The sequence below is a fragment of the Misgurnus anguillicaudatus genome, chromosome 6 (assembly GCF_027580225.2).
Source record: "Misgurnus anguillicaudatus chromosome 6, ASM2758022v2, whole genome shotgun sequence".
Classification (NCBI taxonomy): domain Eukaryota; kingdom Metazoa; phylum Chordata; class Actinopteri; order Cypriniformes; family Cobitidae; genus Misgurnus; species Misgurnus anguillicaudatus.
This window is the reverse complement of record NC_073342.2, coordinates 1,619,764-1,629,439: the sequence shown is the minus strand read 5'-3', so window position 1 is coordinate 1,629,439 and position 9,676 is coordinate 1,619,764. Positions and strand designations below refer to the sequence as shown.

At 35.4% G+C, this 9,676-nt stretch overlaps 2 non-coding genes across 2 annotated transcripts; both read right to left on the bottom strand.

Annotated features, from left to right (window-relative positions):
• Positions 1 to 8,247: 8,247 nt before the first annotated feature.
• LOC141364582 (U1 spliceosomal RNA) lies at positions 8,248 to 8,412 on the bottom strand. The gene has a single exon (XR_012370293.1). It is a non-coding gene; the product is annotated as a U1 spliceosomal RNA (small nuclear RNA).
• Positions 8,413 to 9,485: 1,073 nt separating this feature from the next.
• LOC141364437 (U2 spliceosomal RNA) lies at positions 9,486 to 9,676 on the bottom strand. The gene has a single exon (XR_012370157.1). It is a non-coding gene; the product is annotated as a U2 spliceosomal RNA (small nuclear RNA).

The following is a 9,676-nucleotide window of genomic DNA, read 5'->3' as shown; positions in this document are numbered from 1 at the left end:
ATAAAACCAACAAACAATAAAAGAAAAGAAAGCACTTACCTTAAAACAGTAAAAACCCAGAGACCAGCTCTTCTTAAGCAATCTGGAATTAAAACCTGAAAAATTAATACACAAATAGAAAAAAAGCACAAATATACCTCCTAGCAGATACGGGGTTAATGCTATTGAAAAGCACAAACCAAAAACCTGCAAGAGGCGATCGCAGCACCGCCCTGTGGCCAGACACGGGATCTTAGCCAAAAGGCCGAGAAGCGATACCGCAATAGACGCAGCCAAAGGGGAGCCGGCGAAGGCGCTGGCTTTCGGGGTGGAGGCTAGCGGGCATTTAACTCTAATATGAAGTAGTATGTAATATGAAGGGTAGAGTGAAAAAAAAGTGTTAAAGTGTTTTAAACATCCAAATCTGTTCGTTTACTTTGTATTTTTTTCCTGTTTTCGAGTAAAAAAGAATTCTTAAATCGAGATGCATTTTCTTAAGCAAAGTGGCTTAGATTTTAAGTCTTGTTTACTGAAATAAATTCTAAAATGTAATAGGTTAAGGCCTAAATCAAGTAAAAATATATGCCAGTGGTTTAAGGGAAATAAACCTAAATTGAGTTTATTATTGCATTAAGTTGGAACAGAAATTAAGTTTATTTTTCTTACCCCACCGGCAGATATTTTTACTTGTTTTAAATATAAACCTGTTGCTTTTTAGAATTTATTTCAATTATTACAACACATAATATCTTAAGCCACTTTGCTTAACAAGTAAATGCATCTCGATTTAAGAATGGTCAGATATTTACTAGAAAACAAGACAAAAACTTCCAAACATGAATTTACAGACGGCTGGAAATTTTAAACAAAATAACTAGACATACCTATTCGGGTCTGCTCCCGTTTGCTGTGATGAAGGGGGTCTTAGTCCAAAGCACATTTTGAGGAATACTTACACATTTTACTTCTTATTTCTTTAGAATGAATTATTATTTATTTTCAATTACAAAGTATGCGATCTGATTTTCTATTTATTTATTTATTTATTTAGCTTGTTGCACATTTGATTTGTTGCCGCATCATTCCGTGTTAATGTATTTCAATGTATTTGTTTATAAGCAAAAAGTGCGTTATTATAATTCATTATATAGCTGCGAAATATATAAAAGTATTCCCAGCAAACACAAAACGTTTTTATAACGTTTTTGTATTTGCTGGGTTGGCATCACTTTCTTTAGCTCACACAAAATTCTACCAAAAAACAGCATATCATTTTCTACTAAATAACTGCATACACTGTGGATTAAAAATGTCCGGAATGCGAACCTGGTAAAACCCAGGTAAAAAAAGCAAATAAAAAATAAACCATTTTGATTTAGCAAAAGTTTACAAATAAATGCACTCCCTGTACACAACAAGCACGTCTCGTTACCATTCATATTTTGCGTGATTTAAGTTTCGTCGCATACATTTTGGAATAAAATAAGGCTTTTAATGTATGCAGACTTCATTCTCCATTAAGGGCTTATCAATCATAATGAACGCTGTTAACTATTCTCATTGAATGGTCTAAATCCAATGCTGGTAAAGAAATCAAATGTCCATTTAAACGCAACAAGCAAACAGCTATGCTTCCAGGTCTGTCGACGTTGCTGTGGTTTTTCGACAGCTGTAATATGAAGGGTAGAGTGAAAAAAGTGTTTAAGTGTTTTAAACATCCAAATCTGTTCGTTTACTTGCTACTTTTTTCCTGTTTTCGAGTAAAAAAATAATTCTTAAATCGAGATGCATTTTCTTGTTAAGCAAAGTGGCTTAGATTTTAAGTCTTGTTTACTGAAATAAATTCTAAAATGTAATAGGTTAAGGCCTAAATCAAGTAAAAATATATGCCAGTGGGTTAAGGGAAATAAACCTAAATTGAGTTTATTATTGAATTAAGTTGAAACTGAAATTAAGTTTATTTTTCTTACCCCGCCGGCAGATATTTTTACTTGTTTTAAATATAAACCTGTTGATTTTTGTAATTTATTTCAATTATTACAATACATAACATCTTAAGCCACTTTGCGTAACAAGTAAATGCATCTCGATTTAAGAATTGTCAGATATTTACTAGAAAACAAGACAATAACAGCAAGACAGACCTTAATTTACTTTTTTCTTCCAAACATGAATTTACAGACGGCTGGAAATTTTAAATAAAACAACTAGACATACCTATTCGGGTCTGCTCCCGTTTGCTGTGATGAACGGGGTCTTGGTCCAAAGCACATTTTGAGGAATACTTACACATTTTACTTCTTATTTCTTTAGAATTAATTATTATTTATTTTCAATTACAAAGTATGCGATCTGATTTTCTAATCGCGGTGTGTTTTATTCCTCGTTTGCTTGCATGGATTTGCTTTATTTATTTTGCTTGTTGCATTTAAATGCACATTTGATTTGTTGCCGCATTATCCTGTGTTAATGTATTTCAACGTGCTTATAAACAAAAAGTGCGTTATTATAACCAATTATATAGCTGTGAAATATATAAAAGTATTCCCAAAAACCCAGGTAAAAAAGTAAAATAAAAAATAAACCATTTTGATTTAGCAAAAGTTTACAAATAAATGCACTCCCTGTACACAACAAGCACGTCTGGTTACCATTCATGTTTTGCATGATTTAAGTCTCGTCGCATACATGTTTGCGTAAGGATTTGATATTTATTTTTTGTGGAAGTTTATTAAACTAAAAGGCTTTGTATTTTTGCTCCGTGAGCCGCTTGGACGCTGTTTAAATAGTCATCGGGAGTTAACTGTATTTTGCTGTCCTGCAGTTTTTTTCTTTCTTTACGTGTGTATATAAGTGTATGTACCATTTATATAACTATTTCCACATGTAATATCTGAGCGGTGGTTTTTGAGACTTAAACAGAAGGCGAGAGTATGTTTGTGTGTTTTGGTTTATTTTTGGTTCGTCACTGCTTTTAAGAACTATGCACTGATTTGCTGTGTGGTTTGTCCCTTCTGTTAAAAAGTGGATTTAATCTAGTCTCTCCAATTGTGGGTAAATAACCGGTGGGCCGTAAATTTTATCTTTTAAATATTTTTAAGCACTTTCTGTAAAAAATAAATTTGTACTATTTTTGGAGAGTCACGTCTCTGTCTTTAATCCCATCCGAACCAGCAGGGTCCTTTTCATATTTTTGTAACTTTTTTGTTTGTTTATTTTTTCTCTTGGGTTCAATCTATTTTCCTGTGTGAATAAATAACCCAGGTGACCTAGTCGGTTCCTTTTCATACCTTTAACCAAAGGTTACACATGCAAGCAAACGAGGAATAACACATACGATTAGATCATCACGTCACATACTTTGGAATTAATAAGAAACAATTATTCAGTCTAAAGAAATGAGAAGTAAAACGTGTATGTACTTCTTCAAATGGGCACACTTTGGACAACGACCCCCGTCATTACAGTAAAATGTTTTCCCTACTTCCGGTCAAAGCCGCCATTTTGTGAAATGGGCATATAGGCGACGCTGGAGCATGCCGCCATTGTCTCTGTTCAACAAAACAATTGTGTTTATATATAGATCTATTCGATTTTTTTTTCGATTTCAATCACCGAATACAAGGTACAACACGATGCCATCTGGCCCTTCTCTCTGGTTTATGTTTGTAAGGAAAATAGAGGGCGAAATTCCATTTCAGTCAAACATTCCTTCGTGCCACGCTGCTTTTTTTCTTTGAACGAAAAAAAAAACCCGTGTGCTCCGCCTATACAATTCGTTTTCCTGTTTATGATTATTTTATGCTTAAAACAAGCAAATAAATCTGCCTAAAGGGTAAGAAAAAAAGTCGTGAACTTTTCCCATAAATACTATTTCAAGAAAAACTGTCCTACCCCACTGGCCGATTTTTTGCTTGTTTAAATTCACTTCGATTGCATATATAAAAATATTGTCTACAAACTAGATCACCGGGCAGATGTTTATCTTTTTAGTATCCACCGAAGACACATGCGAACCTGCATATGGGCCAAACTTTTCCACAATACACATTCGTTGTGTGCACGCGCCATTGTCTTTGTTCAACGCGACAGCGTGCTCCGCCTAAATAATTTGACCCATTTTAACATGGGTTTGTTTCTCGTTGTTGTTTTTTCTTTGAAAACAATCTATATAGCGCTCTCCACAATCGTTTTGGTGTTAGCTTTACGTGGAATAGAAACACACAAAAGTACTGAGCGAACGAGAAACATATTATAGAACGCGCAACATCATATAGATCACGGATTGGAAACCAAACTGGCAACCACGCACAAAAGAAGCAAACTCTGGTTTTAAACTCACCTTATTTGTGCCCGGAAAGCGCCCGAGTCGATGAACGGAGTGGACGGAGCAAGCCTCGCTTCCATTTCCGAAGGTCAAAAATCCATTTAAACTTGTAGTCCCCGGTGTCCACTTGTTCTTGTCCAAAAAGCCGAGAAGCGATACCGCAATGGGAGCCGGAGAAGGCGCTGGCTGTCGGGATGGAGGTTAACGGGTCAGAGGTCTGGCACTGAAGGTCTGGGTCCATTCCTCACCGTGTGCATTTCACTCTATACGTGTAAAAAACATACAAATACATAAAATACATACAGAAACAGTTATCACTTACACAAAAAGAACATGAAGGTAAAGCTTCAGTTAATTTGCTTGCTGATTGCTTTTTGCATGCACATAAAAAACTGAACAAAACTGATATACTAAACAAAATAGGCCCTAAAATTGAGGAACACCAGTTGTATAGCTATTTTTTAAATATGAAATAAGACAATAAATTACAAATAACATTTGAATGCCTGCAGCTTGTTCATGTCCACTCCACAAAAAAAAAACAGTGTGACCCTTCTATTTGGTTTCAAGTTTGAAAGTTTCGAACCTATGCAACACTCTTAAGACAAATGCTCCTAAAAAGTACCAAATAAGGGTTCCTCAGCATGTAACCACAGCAGAACCCGTTTTTTGGTACTATATGGAAACTTTTTATAAGGTTCTATAAAGAATCTTGCCTTGAAAAGTGCTCGCCTCAATGGTGCTATAAAAAAACATTAATTTATCAGCTGTCAGGAGTGACATTTTTGTTACTTATCCACTTTTTAATGTATAACACTTGATAAAGATTATTTATTGTCAATTCTTCACATGTTTCAAGCATACAAAGCAATCGAAATACAAGGTGCATCAGCATTCAGTTAATATGCCACCTGGAGCTGGAATCAGCTTTCAGAAGAGATCAGATGTGTTTCAACGGTAGACACTTTTAAATCTAGATGAAAAACACGACGGTTTAACTTTGCATTTACTGAATGATTTAAAACAGTACGAATGAAACAGTATAAAAGAATACAACAGTATGAACCTGTAGCTGGAATCAGCTTTCGGATGAGATCAGATGTGTTTCAACAGTAGGCACTTTTAAACCTAGATTAAAAACACATCAGTTTAACTTTGCATTTACTGAATGATTTAAAACAGTACGAATGAAACAGTATAAAAGAATACAACAGTATGAACCTGTAGCTGGAATCAGCTTTCAAATGAGATCAGATGTGTTTCAACAGTGGGCACTTTTAAACCTAGATTAAAGACACATCGATTTAACTTTGCATTTACTGAAGAATATAAAACAGTACGAATAAAACAGTATAAAAGAATACAACAGTATGATCGGTTTAACTTTGCATTTACTGAATGATTTAAAACAGTACGAATAAAACAGTATAAAAGAATACAACAGTATGAACCTGTAGCTGGAATCAGCTTTCAGATGAGATCAGATGTGTTTCAACAGTAGGCACTTTTAAATCTAGATTTAAAGACACATCGGTTTAACTTTGCATTTACTGAAGAATTTGAAACAGTACGAATGAAACAGTATAAAAGAATACAACAGTATAAACCTGTAGCTGGAATCAGCTTTCAGATGAGATCAGATGTGTTTCAACAGTAGGCACTTTTAAATCTAGATTAAAGACACAACGGTTTAACTTTGCATTTACTGAATAAACAGTACGAATAAAACATTATAAAAGAATACAACAGTATGATCGGTTTAACTTTGCATTTACTGAATGATTTAAAACAGAACGAATAAAACAGTATAAAAGAATACAACAGTATGAACCTGTAGCTGGAATCAGCTTTCAAATGAGATCAGATGTGTTTCAACAGAAGACACTTTTGAATCTAGATTAAAAACACATCGGTTTAACTTTGCATTTACTGAATGATTTAAAACAGTACGAATAAAACAGTATAAAAGAATACAACAGTATGATCGGTTTAACTTTGCATTTACTGAATGATTTAAAACAGTACGAATAAAACAGTATAAAAGAATACAACAGTATGATCGGTTTAACTTTGCATTTACTGAATGATTTAAAACAGTACGAATAAAACAGTATAAAAGAATACAACAGTATGAACCTGTATAGCTGGAATCAGCTTCAGATGAGATCAGATGTGTTTCAACAGTAGGCACTTTTAAATCTAGATTAAAAACACCATCGGTTTAACTTTGCATTTACTGAATGATTTAAAATAAAACAGTATAAAAGAATAAAACAGTATGAACCTTGCCTGTTATAAAGGGAATGAAGCTTACGGTATGGTGCTTACCTGCAGAAATAAAGTACAAAAAGAACACACAGAACTTCAATTTTCAACCTGTTTGTGATTACCACACAATCCCGTCACCTGGCTGTGGTCTTCATTTGGTGAACGGTTCTTCACTCATAATTGACCTATACAAGAAATAGAGAAGAATATTAAGCAATTCTGCTCTTACATTTAGATGTGCCCCAAGAACACAGACACACCGGCTCCAAAATGTTGAAACAGTACATTTCTGTTATTTTAATGTGGCAAATGTGTCAGCTTTAAAAGAATCATACCTTACCTTTTAAACAGGATGCGCACTGCATTAAATACCTTTACTCCCAGCATAAGCAAGCAATTTTCAAAATGCTTTAAAAGTAAATGGTGATTATTTTACTTGTTTGCCTGTTTTTGACTACCATAGAATCCTGTCGCCTGGATTCCAACCTATCATTTTCAGGCTTGTAAAGCAAATAATGAAATACATTATCATTGACTTCCATAGTAGGAAAAAAATATTTTGGAAGTATCGTGATAAATGATGAAGAAAATATTTTGAAAAATGATGGTTAGCACACAGTCGATGGTACCTATTAAATTTCATCATATTTTTTTATTCCTACTATGGAAGTCAATGGTCACTATCTGCTGTGGGTTTACCATCATTCCTCAAAATATCTTCTTTTGTGTTAATCAGAAAAAACGAACGCATACAGGTTTAAAACAACACGAGGATGAGTAAATGATGACAGAATTATCATTATTATAAATTGAAATATTTTCTTACTGCAAGTCATTTAGGTAATCAAGAAAATACTTTACCCGTTGTCTTTGCAAGTTAAACAAATACAGCTTTGCTTCCAGGTCTGTCGACGTTGCTGCGGTTTTTCGACAGCTGTAGTATGAAGGGTAGCGAATGAATGAATACATTGCACAAAAAATCCTTTTTAACTATGCAAATATCTAAAAAGTCTTAAAATAAGATGCATTATTTTGATGAGCAAAAGGACATAAGAAAATAAGCCTAGCCTTTCGGGAGAAAAAACATAAAATTTAAGTGAATTTGGGCTTAAAACAAGCAAATAAATCTGCCAAAGGGGTTAGAAACAAATCTAGATTTAAACACCTAATTCAAGAAAAATTGTCTTAGCCCATTGGCAGATTTGTTGGCTTGTTTTAATGTACATTCATGTACAATATTTCGTTTTGTCTTGTATTTCTAAGCATTTTGTACTGCCCAACGTTGTCTAGGTTGTTTAACGGTTGTCATTTTCTTTTAAAAGCTTTATAATTTATTAGTTTGGATGATTGCCATTCCTGAGAACCGCTTACATTGTAAGTAAAAGAATCATCTAAGCATTATTTTGTTGAATGTCTCTTAGACATGTAGCTGTTTGATTGTGGTTCTATTTAATGGCCAGTCTATACTTGGGGAACGGTCAAACGTCTATTAGATTTTCACTGACAGCCCAAATTAAGCCTTGTTTTAGCCTAGACACATATTCGCGGTCTATTAGAAGTTATGTAGTCGTTTAATAGCCGCTTTTTGATGACCAATGCGTTCTTGTGCCGTGGTTAGGCGTCTCTTGGATTTTCCGTAAAAAGACAAACGAATCTATTTTTAACACAAAGGCCAGGGGAGAGCGCGAACGCAGTCCCCCACTATCAGAAATTTTGCAGTCGAGATTCCCACATTTGGGGAATTCGCAAAGGGTCAGCACAACCGGAGTGCAATGGCTGAGCCTCGCCCTGGGTGAACCACCTTCATGATCATGGTATCTCCCCTGCCAGGTAAGTATGAGCAACAGCCTTTGAGGCCAGACGGCCGCATCTTCCTGTGACCGATCGCATCGACGGCGCCCCCGAAGGCCGTCCGACTACCATTTCATTACTGTGTGTGACCAGGTGGAAAGGCGCACGAAGCCAGGTCTGAAACCAAATATTCTTCGAGATCTACCCATTTTCCGTTTCCAGCCCGGTTAAACCGTGCAGAGAGAAAAACGTGAAACAATTTAAATCAAATGGATTTAAATAGCGCATTTCAATATATCGTTTCGTTATTACAAAGTAACTTTACGTGGAATAGAAACAAAGAAATGTACAGAGCAATCGAGAAACAACGAAAGCATAGCAATTTTAGAACGTGGATAAATAAAAACACAAGGGCTCAATGACTTACCCGTTGTCGTTGTGAGTTAAACAAATACAGCTATGCTTCCAGATCTGCCGACGTTGCTGTGGTTCTTCGACAGCTGTAGTACAGTGAAAAAAAAGTTTTCAGGTGTTTTGAACATCCCAATCTGTCTCGTTCGCTTTTTCAGCTGTGTCGATGATGTTTAAGTCGTCATCGTGTCACCTCCAAAATACGAATGCATACAGGTTGAAAACAACACGAGGATGAATAAATGATGACAGAGTTATCATTATAAATTAAAATATTTTCTTACTGCAAGTCATTTAGGTAATCAAGAAAATACTTTACCCGTTGTCTTAAACAAATACAGCTATGCTTCCAGGCGTGTCGACGTTGCTGTGGTTTTTCGACCGCTGTAGTATGAAGGGTAGTGGAAAAAAAGTTTTCAGGTGTTTTTAACATCCCAAACTGTCTCGTACGATTTTCTTGCGCCTTCAGCTGTGTCGAGGCTGTTTAATTCGTCCTGGTATCACCTCCGCAAACTGTAAGGAAAATAATTAAATACATTACAAAAACATTTCGTTATCAGCGTGTTCATTTCCATGCAAGCTTTTCGTTAAACCAATAATGCCAACGAATACACAGCACTTTTAAAACACACGAATTAAAAAACACTCTGTCATTCACGCACAAAAGAAACAAATTCTGTTTTTTACCTAACTTATTTGTCCCCGAGAAGGGGAGCGCACCGTTCATGGAAACACTGCAATACCACGTCGATGCATGGAGTGGAAGGAGCAAGCTCCGCTTCCATTTCCGAAGGTCAAAAATCCATTTAACGTATAGTCCCCGGGTAGGAGACGTATCAGACATTAAACTGATAAGAACAGATACTACACTTGATCTTAGCCAAAAGGCCGAGAAGCGAT